Below are 17,374 nucleotides of genomic sequence, written 5' to 3' on the forward strand. Positions count from 1 at the left end.
CTTTCGCTTCTTGTCGAAGTTGCATTGGCCTTTATCTAATCGCGAGTCCCCGTTGCGTTTCTGACTGTTATCTTCGCGGCGGGGGAAGCGATCGCGTTCTTGTTCTTCTTGGTCGGCCCACGCGAGCATCATGTCCCACAGTGCTACGACCGAGCGGGGTCTGTTTCTCCCGAAGTCTCGGTATAGTTGTTGCGCAGTAAGGCCATTGTGGAAGCAGTCGATCACATCGTCGTCTGCTATGTTGGCGATGGTGGCTCGGGTATCGAAAAATCTCTTTATGTATGATCTCAGGGCTTCACCTCGCTCCTGTTTGCATAGTCATAGGTCATGGTGAGTGGCTGAGTGGTGAATGGAGTCTTGAAAGTTATCGATGAAGATCTTTTTCAAGTCCTCCCATGAGTGGATCGAGTCATGTCTTAAGCTCTCAAGCCATGTCAAGGGTGCAGATTCCAAAGCCATTGGGAAATATATGACTTTAGTGGAATTCGTTCCTCCTGCTACTTCGATAGCGGTCAAATAGATCCGTAGAAATTGTTTGGGATTCTGCTTGCCATCATACTTCCTTAGGTTCTGCATGTTTATTGGGTTGAAACCAGTTAGGTACTCAATGTAATTTATATTTTGGCTGAAGGCTGGGAATTGATCAGTTTCAACCGCGGGTCGTCCTTGGCGTTTGGCGTTGATGATGTCCCGTGTGTCGTTAGGATAGCGGTCGTGGCTTCTCGAAGGACCAGCATGATAGCTCTCATCTTGGTACCTAGGCTGGGGCTGGCCACGCAGGTGGTTGCCTTGATTTGCTTCCTGGTGGCCCTTCTGTTTAGCAGGAGTCTGGCTGTTGTGGGAAACAGATGCAGCCGGGTTCTCTCTCCCGATCTGACGCAAGGCATCTCTGGTCAAGCACTGAATTTCCCGAATTTAAGGAGTGTCTGGCAGGGCTTGCATCAATATAGCTGCCTCGGCCAGGTTGATCAGAGGGCTGTTTCGTCTAGGTCTCGCTGCAAGTTTCACGCTCCCTGGGGAGCTGGAGCGTGCTGGGCTCGAGCAGTCGCGTTCTTTCTGCGAGTGGCATGGCGGCGGTTGCGTTGTTGCCGGCTTTCTTTGTCTTGTTGGGATTCATCTTGCGGAGTGTTGACTGACAGTTCATCGTCTAATATTTGGTTCGGGAGTTCATTGGCATACTGGTCAGCCTGAGGACCAAACACACTTTCATCTCCGTGAAGTGATATGTACACCTTTCTGTCTGGGGTCGAGTGGGTTGTGCTGTAGTCGACCAAAGCGGTGTCACCAATTCCTTCTCCCCTGACTGGAGAGAGGGGTCTACCCGATTGGGTTTTGCTGTAGTCGACCAAAGCAGTGTCACCAATTCCTTCTCCCCTGACTGGAGAGAGGGGTTTACCCGATTGATAGGGTAAATCGCGTAGGCAGGCCACAATCCGGGTATTATTGGGTGCGCTGTTAAGTTCTGAATCCCTCCAGTAGACGACCCGGCTTTGCGGTGTGGCCAGGATGGTCAAGTTCCGGCAGCCGAGTAAATCCGAGTCGAAGCCGAAGTCGTCGACTGAGTCCGGGTAGGAGTCAAACAATGGAGAAGTCCGAGTCCTAGTCTGGTTCCTTTGGTGAAGGAGTGCGGAGTACGACGTTGCTGAATTCCTCAGTCCGAAAGGAAAGCGAGTAGGTGCCAGGTCCGACAAGGACAAGTTCTCGATTTCCTTAGCAATTCTGGGGAGAAAGATTTCGATGGAAGTGATTTCGCCGGGTTGTTCTCGCCGGGGTGTCTTCGTGCTCGCGGGGTTGATCAGATGGCTATAAAAACCTCCTGATCCATTGGCGATGCAGACCCACGAGCCGAACATGAAGGTGGTTCCGGTGTCGATTGCCAGGAAGCTAAATTCGAAGGATGCCATCGAATTCTTCTGTCGATCATTGGCGACAGGCCCCACGGTGGGCGCCAGCTATCGGTGTCTTACCGTCGGGTTCTCCGAGGGGTATCCCGAGGAGAGTGGTTATGAGTAGGGACTCGCCGAGATCCGAATGCAATGGTGCAAGGAACACAAGGATTTAGACAGGTTCGGGCCGCCGGAGCGTAATACCCTACGTCCTGTGTGGTGGTTTGTATTCCCTCAGGTATTGTTTGATGTTTTGGAGGGGTCCTTGCTCGCCCTTTTATGATCCGGGGGAGCAGGGTTACAAGGAAAGTCCTAGCCGAGTACGTTCAGAGTCCTACTCCGAGTGGGTCGGGTAGTTTCCTTGTACTCCGACTTGTCCTACTGCTATACGAGTAGTTACAGCAGAGGCAGGGCGTACCCATGCAGTACTCCCTACTTTAGAATATTGCACGCCCGTGAGCAGTCCTGCTACCCCGGGTCTGATAGTGGGTGGCTGCATATGTATATGCACAAAACTATGGTGGTTGACCTGTCAGAGATGGAATTTCCATCAGAGGAATTCTCTGAAGAAGAAGAAACAATCACTCGACGATGTACATCATTCGGCGAAGCAGCCATCATGATTGCCATTGACCCCAAGACCCTTGGCATAACTGATTTCTTCAAATGCTTCTACAATGGTTTTCCAGAAACTTCTACCATCTGGTTTTCATATCAAGATGAGAAAGTCATTTATGAAAATCCTTTCAAATTCCAGCTCGACTCTTGGAAAACAGATGAAGATGCCACAAAGATTATGAAGGAAATAATCTCCCTAAGAATTCTGTCGATCAACTTCACAGCTGGCAAATATATTCCTATTTATGAATTCTATAACCCATCAGTGGTAGCCAGACAATTGGGATTCGGCCAAGTGCCACCCCTCCCTTTCTTCGCCGGGAAAGTTCAATTCAGAGGAGCTCTTTACAGCGCCCTTTCTTATGATCGACTGAAGAATTTGGAACCTAAAGTTGACATGGCACTTTTAGCCGATTGGCAAGTTATGCGTTTTGTCACCACCTCCTTCACTCAGTGGTGGTCCGAATGGCAAGAACACATTTTCTGCAAAGCTGCAAATCTCTACTGCATCGCTCTAAATGAAAACTATCAGGCAGCCGATGATGAGGTATAAGATCAAACTCAGTCCTTATGTCGCATCATAATACCCTTCATTCATCTCTAGCAATTATCTAAATAGGGCGATGGCACTGATCCTCCAACCATCAGCAGAAGCGGCCAACCGATCCACTATGCTTTGCCAGCCGATAAGCCAAATATCAGCCATGATGCCCCGTCCCTGACATATGTGGCCATTGGGAGAAAATGCAAGTTACCTATTACCAAGGTTACAAGTCGCAAGAAGAAGAAGTCTCCAGGCCAATCTTCAGCAGTAGCAATACTCCAAACAGATGACTTGGCAAATCCTCCCTCTTCACCTTCAGAAGGTAAAATCTTGAATCTTTGTGATTTTACTTTATCTGAACACTGATCATACTCTTGCTTTATGATCAAGATGCCCCTGAACACCAATCTGGAGGAGAAGAAGTTTTCTAGAGCACACCCCCTCGCGTACCATTAACCATTCAGGTATTTATTCAGCAGATAGCCAAAATTCCTTCATCACCCTGAACCTTGTCATCATTTTCTCTATTTTCTTTAGGTGCAGCATTCACCTCCAACTCCCAGGAAATCTAGGGCAGACTCCCCACTGACATAGGTATAATTTCAGAACTTATTTATGATTATATTCAGCATATTTCTGACAATCATTCTTCAGCTTGCCGATCATGCATTATCTGAATTATCTGGCCAGCCAAATACTGCAATCCCAGCCTCTTCATCGCACTCCTTTGTTCCTGCTAGATCCAACTTCGATGAGATACGCTTGAAGCAAGTAAGCATCTTTCCTTTCATCTGATTTCACCATAACTTTTGTCTCCATTGGACATATCAATTTTATTCTCTTTTCAGGCACAAGAATCTCCAGACAACAATCTATTTTCTTTTCAAAATGGAGCTATCTCCCAGGAAGAAGGAGAAGAAGCAACATCAGCTGGATCGGCCACGTTATCTGACAAGATTAAGGCCAAACTTCAGGAATCTCTCCAGTTTCTGAATCAAGACATCGCCCAACTAATCAAGAATGCTCAGCCGATCCGTGTCATTCTAGAAGAACTGGAGGGCAAGCTCCCAGAAACAATTGAAGATGCACTAACTCCTGCAGCTTTCATCGGAAGTCATCGTGTGCAATTTCTCAAGGCCCAAAAACAACTCGCCGATCACCTTCAGTAGGAGGAAATCATCAAACAAAGGGACAACTCTAAAGCTTTAGCAGAATCGGCCGTTAGTGAAATCAAGTCTCTGAATGATACCCAAGCCAGCATTCTGAGAAACAAGGCTGTATTGGAAGCTGAACGTGATCGTCTTCTGCATGAGCTCAATCGAGTAAATCAAGCAATAGACACTGCAGATCACGATCTTTCCCAGATTCCACTGGCCATCGCCAGACTCGAAGAAGACAAGCAGAAATATGCTCGCCAAGCATTCCAAATTCATAGGAGTCTTCGGTCGATTCCTGGCTCATCAGTAGACGATAATCAAGTAATCGAAAATGTTGACCAAATTCACCTGCGCGCGATAAAAGTAATCCGGGAAGCTCTAGGATTACTGTAAGAACATTCTATTGACGAAAAAATCAACACACTGGAATCCGAGGGTAAGTGTTCGCCAAGCTCCGGAAAGTCAACCAAGCGTGCCAGTCAATTTGACCTGAAATTGACAAGGGAGAGAACAAAGTCAAATTCGAGAGCGTATCGGCTGGGATTCCGAATATCTCTCACACAGGCGTATCGGCAAGCTCTGCTGATACAGTAGACGACAAAAAGATATTAAATGCGAGCGTGTGATAAACGAGCGCTTCGGCAGGATCAGCCGATGCATTAAACGACAAAACCGGCTTGAGATAGCCGATCGTACGTATATAACAAAATCTAAGCTGCGAATGTGCAACTTAGATGATGTAAACTAAAAACAAATCTAAACCGGCTCTTGATATAACAAAAGTGTTACTGCAAAACCTAGAGCCGAACTAATATGTTTTTAGTGGATAGATCTGATAATGGCCAAAAAGCATAGGAAAACCTACAAATCTAGCCGATATCAATAATTTGTGAATAAATCTAGACAAGATGACAGCGATACACCTGGAAGTCAAAGCCTAGATCAACTCAATAACTTTTGAATAGATTTGAACGAAGCCACAGCGATGCGCCCGGTAGCTAAAGCTCAAATATACTCGGTAAAACAAAAACTCACCAGCAAACCAAGTCGCTCGAATGTGAGGCGTCTTTGATCAACTTGAAAGAACTCGTTGAAAAAGAAAAGAAAAGGGCGAAGTCGCCGAAAAGTACAAAGGAATTGTAAATTGTTGTAGTATTGGATGTGTATCAAGTTTTTTCGGTCCCTTACAACTGATATTTATAGCCTAGAGCTACCGAGTCCTAGCCGATTATGGCAAACATTACTTGACCTAAAAGAAAAGACATACTAAAGATAAATTACTTTAAATATTACAACCGAATCCTCAAGATTCTCGTAGAGTTCGGATCCTCTTCGCCCCCCTTGATTTCATTGGTAACTCTTCATCGGTTTAGCACCAAAGCGGACAAATCAGCATTTAGAGCGATTCCTCGTACCTCATGCACATGGCTTACTCCATACAACAAGGTAAAAACTCTTCTTTGCCCCTGGCCTTTTGCCCTCCGTCCGTGTAAACCCAACGCGCCGATTCACATTCCGTCTTTTCACCTACCCAGACTGGGCCATAAATATCACCCTTCGGTCTTGTATCGGCAACAAGCCTCCATTAGCCACAACACCTCATTTCTTCCTCCTTTAGCAAAAAACCTAGATTTTCCTGTAGCAATGGCCGGCATCAAGCGCTCCGACGAGGGTCCCTCTGCCGCCCCTCCGGCAATCCGCCACCCTTTGGGGTAAGCTTCTCCTCTTTATCCCCAATCACCACATTCTGGCTTGGTTCTAATCTCCAATCTTTGCACAGCGACGACGCCTCCTCTTCTTCGGACTCCTCCGATTCGGAGGGGCCCCCTTTCCCTGGTGTTCCCGAGAGTACCAAGGAGTACATCCGCCAACTCCTACGCGAGAAGGACAAGGCTCGGCAGAACTACTCCCAACAGACCATCAGGTCTCAGCGCCTCGCCTCCGAATTGAAAGCGGCACAAGCCGACCGGGCCATTGTCCGGGCCCAACTCACCACCGCCGACTCCAGGGTCGCCCGTAAGTCATTCCTTCCAAAACACTGTCTCCTTCATCTTTTCGACTTCTTTTCTGACTATGCACTTTGTCAGTCCTGGAGTCGCAGATACAAACCCTCCACGCTATAGCAGCCGAAACAGATGGCGCATCGAATTCCATTCTGCCCTTGGGTGAAAATTATAAATATCTCCGTCTCCCTCTCCCGTTGGTACCTTTCCTGTAGCACCTCTCTGCCTCTTTTCTTGCCCAAGAACACATCTGTTCCGGCGCCGCAGCCGAAACACTCTCCTAGGGTTCCAAGGATGCAAGCTCAAGAATCATCGCTCTGGCAAATGGCGTCCATCTTTGAGATCCTAGAGGTACGTCTCCCTCTCTATCCACACCTTTGCCTTCTACTCCCCTTTCGATTCCTTTAGTCGCATTTCTCATTTCCGCCTTTATTTTTAGAATCTTAGGGGTAATACAATCATCCTACTAGAGAATCAACCCAGCATGATTTGCTTAGGCCCCATGGGAAACCCAGATCCAACTAGTATAATCAATCTGGAAACCAATAGGATCCCCCTGAAGTACTTCGATATGAATCTAGATTGGACTCAGGACTTCAGATCTTGGCCGAGCGTCACTCCTGGATGGAGAAATTGGTTCCGCAGGATAGCCAGTGCCTAGAGGACTAATTGGGAATAGTATGATATTAGTCAATGCCTGAATCTATCCTTATCGGAGATGATTAGGAACGAGCTGATGCTCATATCGGCTTCTTACTTTAGTTCCAATGCCATCAATGCATTCATGTTCAATCATGGGCTAATGACACCAACCCTGATGATGTCATGATGCTTACCGGCCTGAACATCCATGCTCCTAATAGATCTTTCCATCTCCTAGAAAAAGCCTCCTTTAAGATTGAGACAAAGAATATCGGTGGATGGAAAGGATACATCAGCAAGAACATGAAAATAGGATCAATATCTGCCAGGGAACATGACGCATTTCTCAATATGTGGCTTGAGAAATTTATTTTCTGTGGCAAAACTGTTGGCCCAACAAGCAACAATCTCAAACTGGCAGAAACTCTGGCTGATGGCAACTCTGTTCCTCTGGGCAAACATCTTTTAGGATCAATTTACCATCTGCTCCATCAAGTATCAGTCAGACTCAAAGAACCAACCGATCACCAACCTGGGAGGTCCTTGGTGGTTCATTCAGTTGTGGCTGTTGGTGTTTTACCGTCGGGTTCTCCGAGGGGTATCCTGAGGAGAGTGGTTATGAGTAGGGACTCGCCGAGATCAGAATGCGATAGTGTAAGGAACACAAGGATTTAGACAGGTTCGGGCCGCTGGAGCGTAATACCCTACGTTCTGTGTGGTGGTTTGTATTCCCTTAGGTATTGTCTGATATTTTGGAGGGGTCCCTACTCGCCCTATTATGTTCTGGGGGAGCAGGATTACATGTAAAGTCCTAGCTGAGTATGTTCACAGTCCTACTCCAAGTAGGTCGGGTAGTTTCCTTGTACACATACTAGTCCTACTGCTATACGAGTAGTTATAGTAGAGGTAGGGCGTACCCATGCAGTACTCCCTACTCTAGAATATTCCACGCCCGTGAGCAGTCCTGCTGCCCCGGGTCTGACAAGCCCCCGAGCCCTTCGTAGTCTAGTACTGCAGGCGTCAAGTGCTTCTGAAGACGATCATCGAGTGCTTTCGGATGCTTCTGGATTCCGTTGCTAAGGCTTGGAGTCTTTTGAGCGCTTCGAGTAGTCTTCTGAGTACTTTTCTGCCGCCTTCTCCGAAGATGTTAGCATAGAGGCGGTCATCGGTAATGTCTTTGCCGATGACTAGAATTCTAGGAGTAGCATCTTCTTAGAAATAATCTATTGCTGTATCGGCCAGATCATCTGATCGGCCCCTTTTGTAAACAAAACTATTAATGAAGTGTTTCCTTCTCTTACCAATATCTACTGCAATTCTTTAAATTGACAGCACAAATAATCAACCTTGACCTGAATTCCAATAGTCTGGATTGTGTAGATTTTTTGCAATACGGGCGATACATGTCATATCGGCCCTAACAATTCAACCGATAGCTTAATTAATCGGCTATGCATCCACCCAAACGCTAGGATAATACTTCTTCAAATATTTTCCATTGAGAGCTCTAGAGTATTCTTCCCCTTCAAGTGTCTCCAAAATGTAAGCATTATCAGGAACACATCTGCTCACTTTGAATGGCCCTTCCCATGTTGGGGACCATTTGCCGAACTTTAAACTCTTTATTCCTATCGGTAAAATTAATTTCCAAACTAATTCTCCTTGTTCAAAAGCTTTGGCTTTTATCTTTTTGTCATACCATCGACTAATTCTAGCTTTGTTTGCTTCAACATTCACAAGAGCTTTCAACCGATGGCCAGCCAAATCCTCCAATTAATTTTTCATCAGAGCGGAATACTCATCAGCCGTCAATTGATTTTGAAACGTGACACGTCGTGAGTCAAGTTTCAATTCCCATGGGAGGACAGCTTCATGCCCATACACCAACTGATACGGAGATAGTTTAGTGGCACCATGACCAGCCATTCTGTATGCCCATAAAGCTTCATGAAGCACAGTATGCCACTTCCTAGGATACTCATCAATTTTTCTCTTGATCAATTTAATGACTCCTTTATTAGATGCTTCTACCTGACCATTGGCTTGGGCATAATACGGAGAAGAATTCAGAAATTTAATCCTCATTCCAGCAGCAAAATCCTCAAACTCATCTGATGTAAACATAGTACCTTGATCGGTTGTAATGGTTTGGGGAATACCAAACCGATAGATAATATGTTCATTGACAAATTCAATCATCTGTTTCGATGTAATATTTTTCAGAGGAATTGCTTCAACCCATTTGGTGAAATAATCAGTGGCTACCAAAATAAACTTATGGTTTTTGCTATATGGTGGATAGATCTGACCGATCAAATCAATACCCCATCATCTGAATGGCCATGGCTTGATTATGGGATTCATGGCTGACGTAGGAGCTCTTTGCACGCTCCCAAACTTCTGATATTCTTGGCAACCTCTATAATATGTGAAGCAATCTTCTGGCCAAAAATACCCATTTCTCCTGATCACCCATTTCATCTTATATGCCGATTGATGGGATCCACAGACACCTTCATGAATTTCACCCATCCATACTTTTGCTTCCTCTTTACCAATGCATTTGAGCAAAACTCCATCAATCGTCCGATAATACAAATCTTCTTCCAACAAAACATACTTGATTACTTGGAATCTGATTTTTCTATCTACTTTCTTGGAAGGATCTTTCAAATAATCAATAATCTCCCTCCTCCAGTCATCAGCCGTTAATTCTAAAGCCATCACCCCTTTCATCGGCCGATATCCTGAAGCATGCTGAGCCAGCCGATTTGCGTCACCATTATGAAATTTTGGAACATGCTCAATATTCACCTTCTTGAATTCTTTCAGCAATCAAAGACACTCTTCATGATATAATCGCAAAATATCATCTTTGCATTCATATTCCCATATTAACTGATTAACTACCAGCATAGAATCTCCAAAAATTTCAACAGCATCGGCTTTAATTTCTCGAAGCAATTGAATCCCTTTGAGAATAGCACGATACTCAGCTTGATTATTGGTTGCGGATGCCTCAATTGGGAATGAAAACTCAAAATTTGCCCCCCGAGGAGAAATTAGCACCACGCCAATTCCAGAACCATTCCCACATGAAGATCCATCAAAGAATAAGGTCCAAGGAACAAGATCTACCATGCTTAGTTCTGGCCCACATTGTTGTACAACAAAATCGGCTACGGCCTGACCCTTAACTGCTTTAGCCGATTCGTACCTCAAATCAAATTCTGACAAGGCCAGGATCCATTTTCCTATTCTCCCATTTAAAATTGGCAGCGAGAGCATATATTTAATAACATTATCTTTGCTCACGACAACACACTCAGCCGATAATAAATAATGCCTAAGCTTAGTACAGGAAAAATATAGGCATAGACATAATCTTTCGATGGGAGAATACCTGGTTTCAGCATCCAGCAACCTTCTGCTCACAAAATATATAACACTTTCTTTTCCCTCAAATTCTTGAATAAGGGCCGATCCGATAGCACGTTCATTAGCCGACAAATATTATTTAAACGGCTTGTGCTTTTGAGGAGGAACCAATACTAGAGGATTCACCAAATAATGCTTGATCTCATCCAATGCTTTCTGATGTTCCTCTCCCCATACAAACTCTTGATTAGCCTTCAACTTCAGTAAAGAGCTGAACGGCTAAATTTTTCCAGATAGATTAGATATAAATCTTCAAATAAAATTAATCTTGCCGACCAATGACTCAAGTTCAACTCTCGTCGTAGGGGCTTCGATTTTGTCAATGGCTGATATAGTCTTCTGACTAATTTTAATTCCTCGCTCATGCACCATAAAACCCAAGAATTGGCCAGCCGACACACCAAAGGCACAATTGTTTGGATTCAACTTCAATCCATGCCTTCTTGTGCATTCCAAAGCTCTACGTAGATCGGCCACACTACTACAAAATATAGATATGGTAACACACTCTTGTAACACAATCATCAATGTGATACAAAGAAGTTTTATAGGAACACAAAGCTATGTGTTACAATTAAGATTGTAACACATAGCGCTTACTTTGAAAAAATATGTTACAGGCAATCGTTATAGTAACACAAAATTAATGTTACGGCCAAGATGTTACAAAATTGTAGTATGTTGTAACACTTGACTGGAACATGTAAAACATGTCACAAATGCACATGCTATAGTAGCACAAAAATAATATTACATAAAAGTGTTACAAAGACCTTTATCATGAAGGCCATGTTTGAGCTGCCCAGCAATGGCGACCTTCTTGAACAACCTTTAAAGGTTAGCATTTCGAGATTTTTGATTTGGGCTTACCTATGACATGCACAGCCTAGCATTTCGAGCAAAAGGCAAAAAGTAACGGGTCACCGTAGATGGGCAATTGAGACCCCCAATATGTTGTGGAGGTGCCGGATGGGTGTCCAATGAGTTTGTATCGGTTGGTGTCACCGGCGGCGGCATAGGTGTCATTGCACCGTCGGAGCCGAGATGGGAGCTGGTGGTGGAAGGGATAGCTCTGTTGAAAAAAAGAATGAAGAATAATGTACAATGGGAGAGGAGAAACACCAAAAGAGGTTAGTGTAGGCCGAAGTGAGGCGTGACCAGGAGGGTCGCGGTGCCGCTGCCGGCCAAGTATAGCCGCACATGACTCATTAGGCAACGCTGCAAGGGAGGGGAGGTCGGGAGGTCAGGGGGCGGTCGGTCGGGCGCGGCTATTGTCTATGCTCCCCTGGGGATTGGGGGTGAGTATAGGAGGGGGCTTGGAGACCGGGAGATGAAGATAGAGAGTTAGAGAGGTAGGGACCGAGACAAGTTTTACACAGTGGTGTTGGGCTGATCACATGGTCCAATTCTATCTGGGCTACAATGTTTAGATGTAGCTCTTCGGCTCATTTTAGCTCGTGAGCCTATTCGAGCTGGCTCGTTATTGAACCAAGCTAAATACTTAGCTTGGCTCGATAACATTTCCTAACGAGCTGAGCCAAGCCACTAACGAGTCGAGACGAGCCACAAGTTTTTCGTCCAACCTTACAATAAAACTATCGCTCTTTCTAATTGAACTGTGCAGAAACCAATCTTCTACCGCCACACCATGATAAATGCATATTTATTTTTTTGGAAAAAACTCTTCTAGCATTTATGATTTCTCTTCTCATGTATTTATCTTGTAATGTTTCCTACAACGTCCATAAAATTTCATCCAAACATGTGCCTACTAAATTATGCTAATTTGATCCAAATATATATTATAAAATTATGCTAATTTGATCCTAACCTGAATGTAGGAACTATGTTGGGTCACCGATTGAAAAAAAAAATGTCATAAGAAAAAATGGAGTAGAATTACAAAATTTATTTGGCATAAAACTAGGGCCATGTTTGGATGGTGGGGTAAAGAAGTAAAAGGGGTAAATTTGCCTTCCATTTACCCCTAAAAATCCAAATATGTAGAGTAAATGTGCCCCTTTACCCATTTGCCCCTCTTTACCTCTTAGAGGGTGTCAAATTGGGGTAAAATTGGGTACATGAGAGGCATTGATTGCTATTTTCAACTACTTTTATCCTCATTTTACCCCTAAATCCAAACATCCCATGAAGTAAATTAGTTGGAGGCAAATGTGAGGTATAAAATATTTACCTTTGGGTAAATCTTTACCCCTAAAATCCAAACATGGCCTAGGGGCCGTTTGGAGATTTACACCAATCTGCCCTTATCTCTCTCCCGTCCTCACCGCTGCTCCAACCCGAACGCGACTCCTCCAACCGCGGAACCGCCACGCTGATCTCCATCCCCGCCTTGAGACTCCCAGACCTCCCCATCGATGTCCGTCGCCGCCCGCCCCCATCCCCCATCCGCGGCCGCCCATCCCCGTCCCTGACCGCGGCACCGGCGAGCGGGCGTGGCCGCATGGCACCTGATCCGCTTCCGCGCGACTGGCGGGCCAAGCTTGCGGCCGTGCCGGCGCCGCCCGTCCCTCGCTGTACTCCACCAGGGTGCCTGCCGTCTCCACCCAGGCCTCTCGTCCCAGAGCTCGCGGCCACCGGCGCCTAGGCGGCCACGCGGCTCGCGTCCCCGCCCGAGCGACCTTCAGCACCGAGGCACCGCCCGTCCTGCCCGGGCGCCCCTTCCCACCCTGGCTAGAGCCACGCGTAACGGCCTAGGCGCCGGTGACGCCCGTGGCCATCCGGCAGTCGTTGTCCGCCATCGCCGCGCGCCCATCCCGGCAGAGGCGCTGTCCAAGCCGAGTCACCTGCCCGCCCTTGCACGGCCAGGCACGAGCGCAACTCGTCACTTTCCAAGTGAGCACTTCAATGGATCCACAAGAGGAGCACGACGAGTGGTTCAACTACGACTACAACGCTGCTGCTGCTGCGACGAACCTTGGCCTGACTTGATAATTGCTTCCTGTTTCACATTTTGCACAAGTGGAGAAAGTCTGAATGTTTCCGTATATCTTGATTCTTGCATGTTCTCCTGTTATGTCATAAATTATATAGTATATATTTTTATGCCTTGCTGATCCAATTGATGGATTACAACAACAACAACAACATAGCCTTTAATTGATGGATTGATCTGAAAAGTTTTATGTTGTCCATAAGTCAAAAAGCTATGTTTCATCCTTCTTACTTCGTTCAATTTATCCGGTTCATGCTTATCACATCCACATAGAACTGAACATGCAGCTTGTTTACTTCAGTTCAATTTTTGCTCCTGATCATATATGATTGTTTAATTCAGATTTGAGTGCTGGAATTTTCTTTTTGGGGTATCAATATTTCAGAGAATATGCAGGAACTTGTCCAGTAGTGTGTTCTTTTAGTTCTGTCTAGTATGAATTCTCCAAATTGCACTTCCTGCAATTAAAATATAATCATAACTCATACTACTTTTCGTTGTTCTCTTTACTTGACCAAAGAAACATCTAGTCCTGATAGAGGGATTGAAGAAAAAACAAAATTGATGATCTTAGCAGAATTAAAGAAAACAAATACATGGACTCTAGGATGTCAGCAAGGATTGCAGAGGTGAGTCTTTGTGATCTTAGTCGTGATCTGGTAGATGGGATTTAGAACACATATACACTTACTTAACCTTTGTGTTTCAGCTTGAAAGAGAGATTTCTGAATCTTCTAGCTCCTTCAGGCAAAGCAAAGGGTATCATACATGGAAAATGTTATTTTTCATGCAGATGATTGCAGTATTACTTTGTTGGTATCTAATTTTTTTGTCTGTCTTTGGTGCTTGAAGGAGTTGTAACCAATGAAGGATGTTGCGGCTACTATGAAAAACGTCTGGGTGCTCGGCTTTCAATTATATAGTTTTATCTCCCTTTCTCCTTGTGCAAAATTTATAGTTGGTGGGGTCATCAAAAACAATTTCTATAAAGTGTGTATCAATCATCCTATTGCAAAAGATGAACTATTAGTAAGGCCTCTGACCTGGTACAGCATCACTGGTGATGCCATACCAAAACAGCACCAATGCAATTGCTTGGCCTTCGAATTATGTTTGTTGCTGCTATATATTTTTTTCTAGCATATATGGATAGTATAGTATTTAATGTTACAACTTGTTTCTGTATGCAGGTTTGAATTACCAATGACTGAATTCTTATATTGATGTGTACATGAATGGATCCAGAAGCAACGGACTTGAAGAATACTAGATATCAAATGGATAGAGAAGCAACGAATTTTAAGAATACTAGATATTTGTATTTACATTTTGCTTTCCAGTAGTGTAGACTTGTACTGCTCACTACTATGTATATTTACTCTTTAGAATCATATTGTTATGTATATAGACTATCATGTGACGTGAACAAGTACTACTATTGAAACTTTCGTACAATCAATGCAAGGTCCTATGGTTCTTGAAATATTTGGTTGGTGCAATATGTTATGTTTACACTGAATTTTCATGTCAACATTATATGCCACATGTAGGTGTGAAATAAATATTTATTTTAAATTCAAAATGTGTTACAATAGGTAAGATATGTGTTACAGACTATATGTTCCTTTGTTTCAAACTATATGCTCTACAGCAAGGTTTAACTGTTACTAGAGCTCAAAAATGTGTTACATGGATAATTATTGTAACACTTGATAAATGATCCAGTAGATAAGTAATTGTGTTACAAAGTAGTAACACTTTTTTGGATGTAAAAAGAACATATATCTTGTGTTCTAATAGATCTGACTATAGTAACAGTGGAAATAGGAACACTAACTGACTATAGTAACAGTGGAAATAGGAACACTAACAAGATGTGTTACTAGGAGACGCAGTAACACTTCTATTGACTTATAGTAACACAAGTTGGTGTTACTACATCTATGTTCCGTAGTAGTGACTTCACAACTACATCATCAATATATATTTCCACAATTTTGCCGATGAGTTCATGAAAAATATAATTCATGGCTCTCTGATACGTCGCACCGGCGTTCTTCAGTCCGAAGGTCATGACTACCCATTCAAATAAACCAAGATGCCCTGGACATCTGAACGCAGTTTTATGGATGACTTCTTCTGCCATAAAAATTTGATTATATCTAGCATTGTCATCCATAAAACTGATCACTTTGTGTCCAGCAGCGGCATCTACTAACATATCGGCTATCGGCATAGGGTAACCATCCATCGGCGTGGCCTTGTTGAGATCCCTGAAATCAATGCACACTCGTAGTTTGCCATTCTTTTTGTAAACAGGAACAACATTAGAAATCCATTCGGCATAACGACATTGCCGAATAAAATTAGCTTCAATTAACCGTATAATCTCGGCCTTTATATCTGGCAAAATCTTAGGATTACATCGTCTTGCTCCTTGTTGATATGACCGATGTCCCGATTTTATAGGTAAGCGATGTTCCACAATAGATCTATCTAAGCCAGGCATCTCATAATATTCCCAAACAAAGCAATCTTTGTATTCCTTTAATAAACTCTTCAGTTCTTGTTTGTATTCGGGATCCAAGTTGGCACTAATAAACATCGGCCATGGTCTATCACCATCTCCAATATCGATTTCTTCTAATAAATCGGCCGACGTAAACCCATGCCCCAATTTCCCTTCTTCTTCTAGAAACTCATCCATTAGAAACCTTCTGAAGAACCGACTGCTTGAATCGGTGTGGAACTGTTACTGGCCGATTCATCATCGGCCTTAACCTTAACACGCCAGACTTGTGATTTGACTTCTCTCTTGTTTAGAGTCTATTCTTGCTCTTCCTCTATGATCTCAGTTGACGTAGCCTCTGAACACGTCGCTTCTGAGACCTGGTCAAACCTCCTGGACACCACTGAGATTGACCCGTACAATCCGGTTCACGCTCTGGATCTCTCCACATCGGCTGATCATCTTGCACTCTGTCATCGGCCATCTGTTCTAGCCGATCGTGTGCGGGCACTCTCCTTCCAGCAGGATCACGTAGCATGGTCCTGTCCCCCAGTCGATCATGCACCGATACCTTTTTTCCTAGCCGATCATGCACGGGAGTGCGCTCACGCCGATAGGGTTCAACGACATGACGTGGTCTCTTATATGATCGGCTGCCTTGACCATTGCATTCAGGACAATCATATGCCGATGGCAATGTCAACTCTTCTTCCCAGTAGTAGACAAAGAAAGGACACCTCCAATGATCTTTCTCACGACGTTCCTCCTCTTCTTTTTGCTGCCACCTTTCACGATCATGCTGAAACTTGTTTAACAGCATTTGAGACGTGACACATCTATGTGGCGCCAATGAACGTCCAGCATCTTCTTGCAAACCCTTCCCTTTGACCTCATCGGCCGCTATCTGCACTTTGGGATCAACAGCTCCAGATCTCTTGGTCGATGTTGACGTCAGAATCTTGGCTTGAGAAAAAACCTTTGTCTCTGGCTACATCAACCATGTTTGTAGCGAAAGGATGCCCATCAATCTTCATCGTCTTCTTGGGAGTTTCAAATTTCAACCTCCCTTGCTCGAAAGCCATTTGGATTTGCTGCCGGAAGACCTTGCATTCATTTGTATCATGCGATGTAGCATTGTACCACTTGCAATACTTCATGATCTTGAGCTCGTCCTCTGACGGGGTCTTGTGATATGGTTCAGCTTGATCAACCCTTCCGACAATAACAAGTCGAAGATTTTGTCAGCCTTGGTGATGTCAAACCCATATGACTCAGGCTCTTTCTTCCCAAACGGACATGTCACCGGCTTCTTGCTATTTTGAATCCACTTAGCCAATGCGACCGTCTCCTGCTCCTCTTCAGACTCATCATTAGCAGAATAGTCTACATAATTTATCTTCTTCTGAAAAGGCTTCATGGACTCGTAGGATCGAGTCTCTCCTGTCATCCGACTTGCGATCTGGCTAATGCTTTCAAACTCTTGTGACGCATACTTGTCTTTAATGTGTGGCAAAAGCCCATTAAATGCTGCATCGGCCAATTGCTGATCGGACAAAACCAGACTGTAGCATCGGTTCTTGACATCTCTGAACCTTTGGATGAAAGCAACGACCGATTCATC

At 44.4% G+C, this 17,374-nt stretch overlaps 1 long non-coding RNA gene across 1 annotated transcript; it reads left to right on the forward strand.

The window, feature by feature from the left end:
• The first annotated feature begins 12,571 nt into the window (after window positions 1-12,571).
• LOC120644345 lies at window positions 12,572-14,729 on the forward strand. The gene is made up of 2 exons (XR_005663639.1): window positions 12,572-13,873; window positions 13,954-14,729. It is a non-coding gene; the product is annotated as an uncharacterized LOC120644345 (long non-coding RNA).
• The last annotated feature ends 2,645 nt before the right edge of the window (window positions 14,730-17,374 follow it).

The sequence above is a fragment of the Panicum virgatum genome, chromosome 8K (genome assembly GCF_016808335.1).
Source record: "Panicum virgatum strain AP13 chromosome 8K, P.virgatum_v5, whole genome shotgun sequence".
In the NCBI taxonomy this organism is placed as follows: Eukaryota; Viridiplantae; Streptophyta; class Magnoliopsida; order Poales; family Poaceae; genus Panicum; species Panicum virgatum.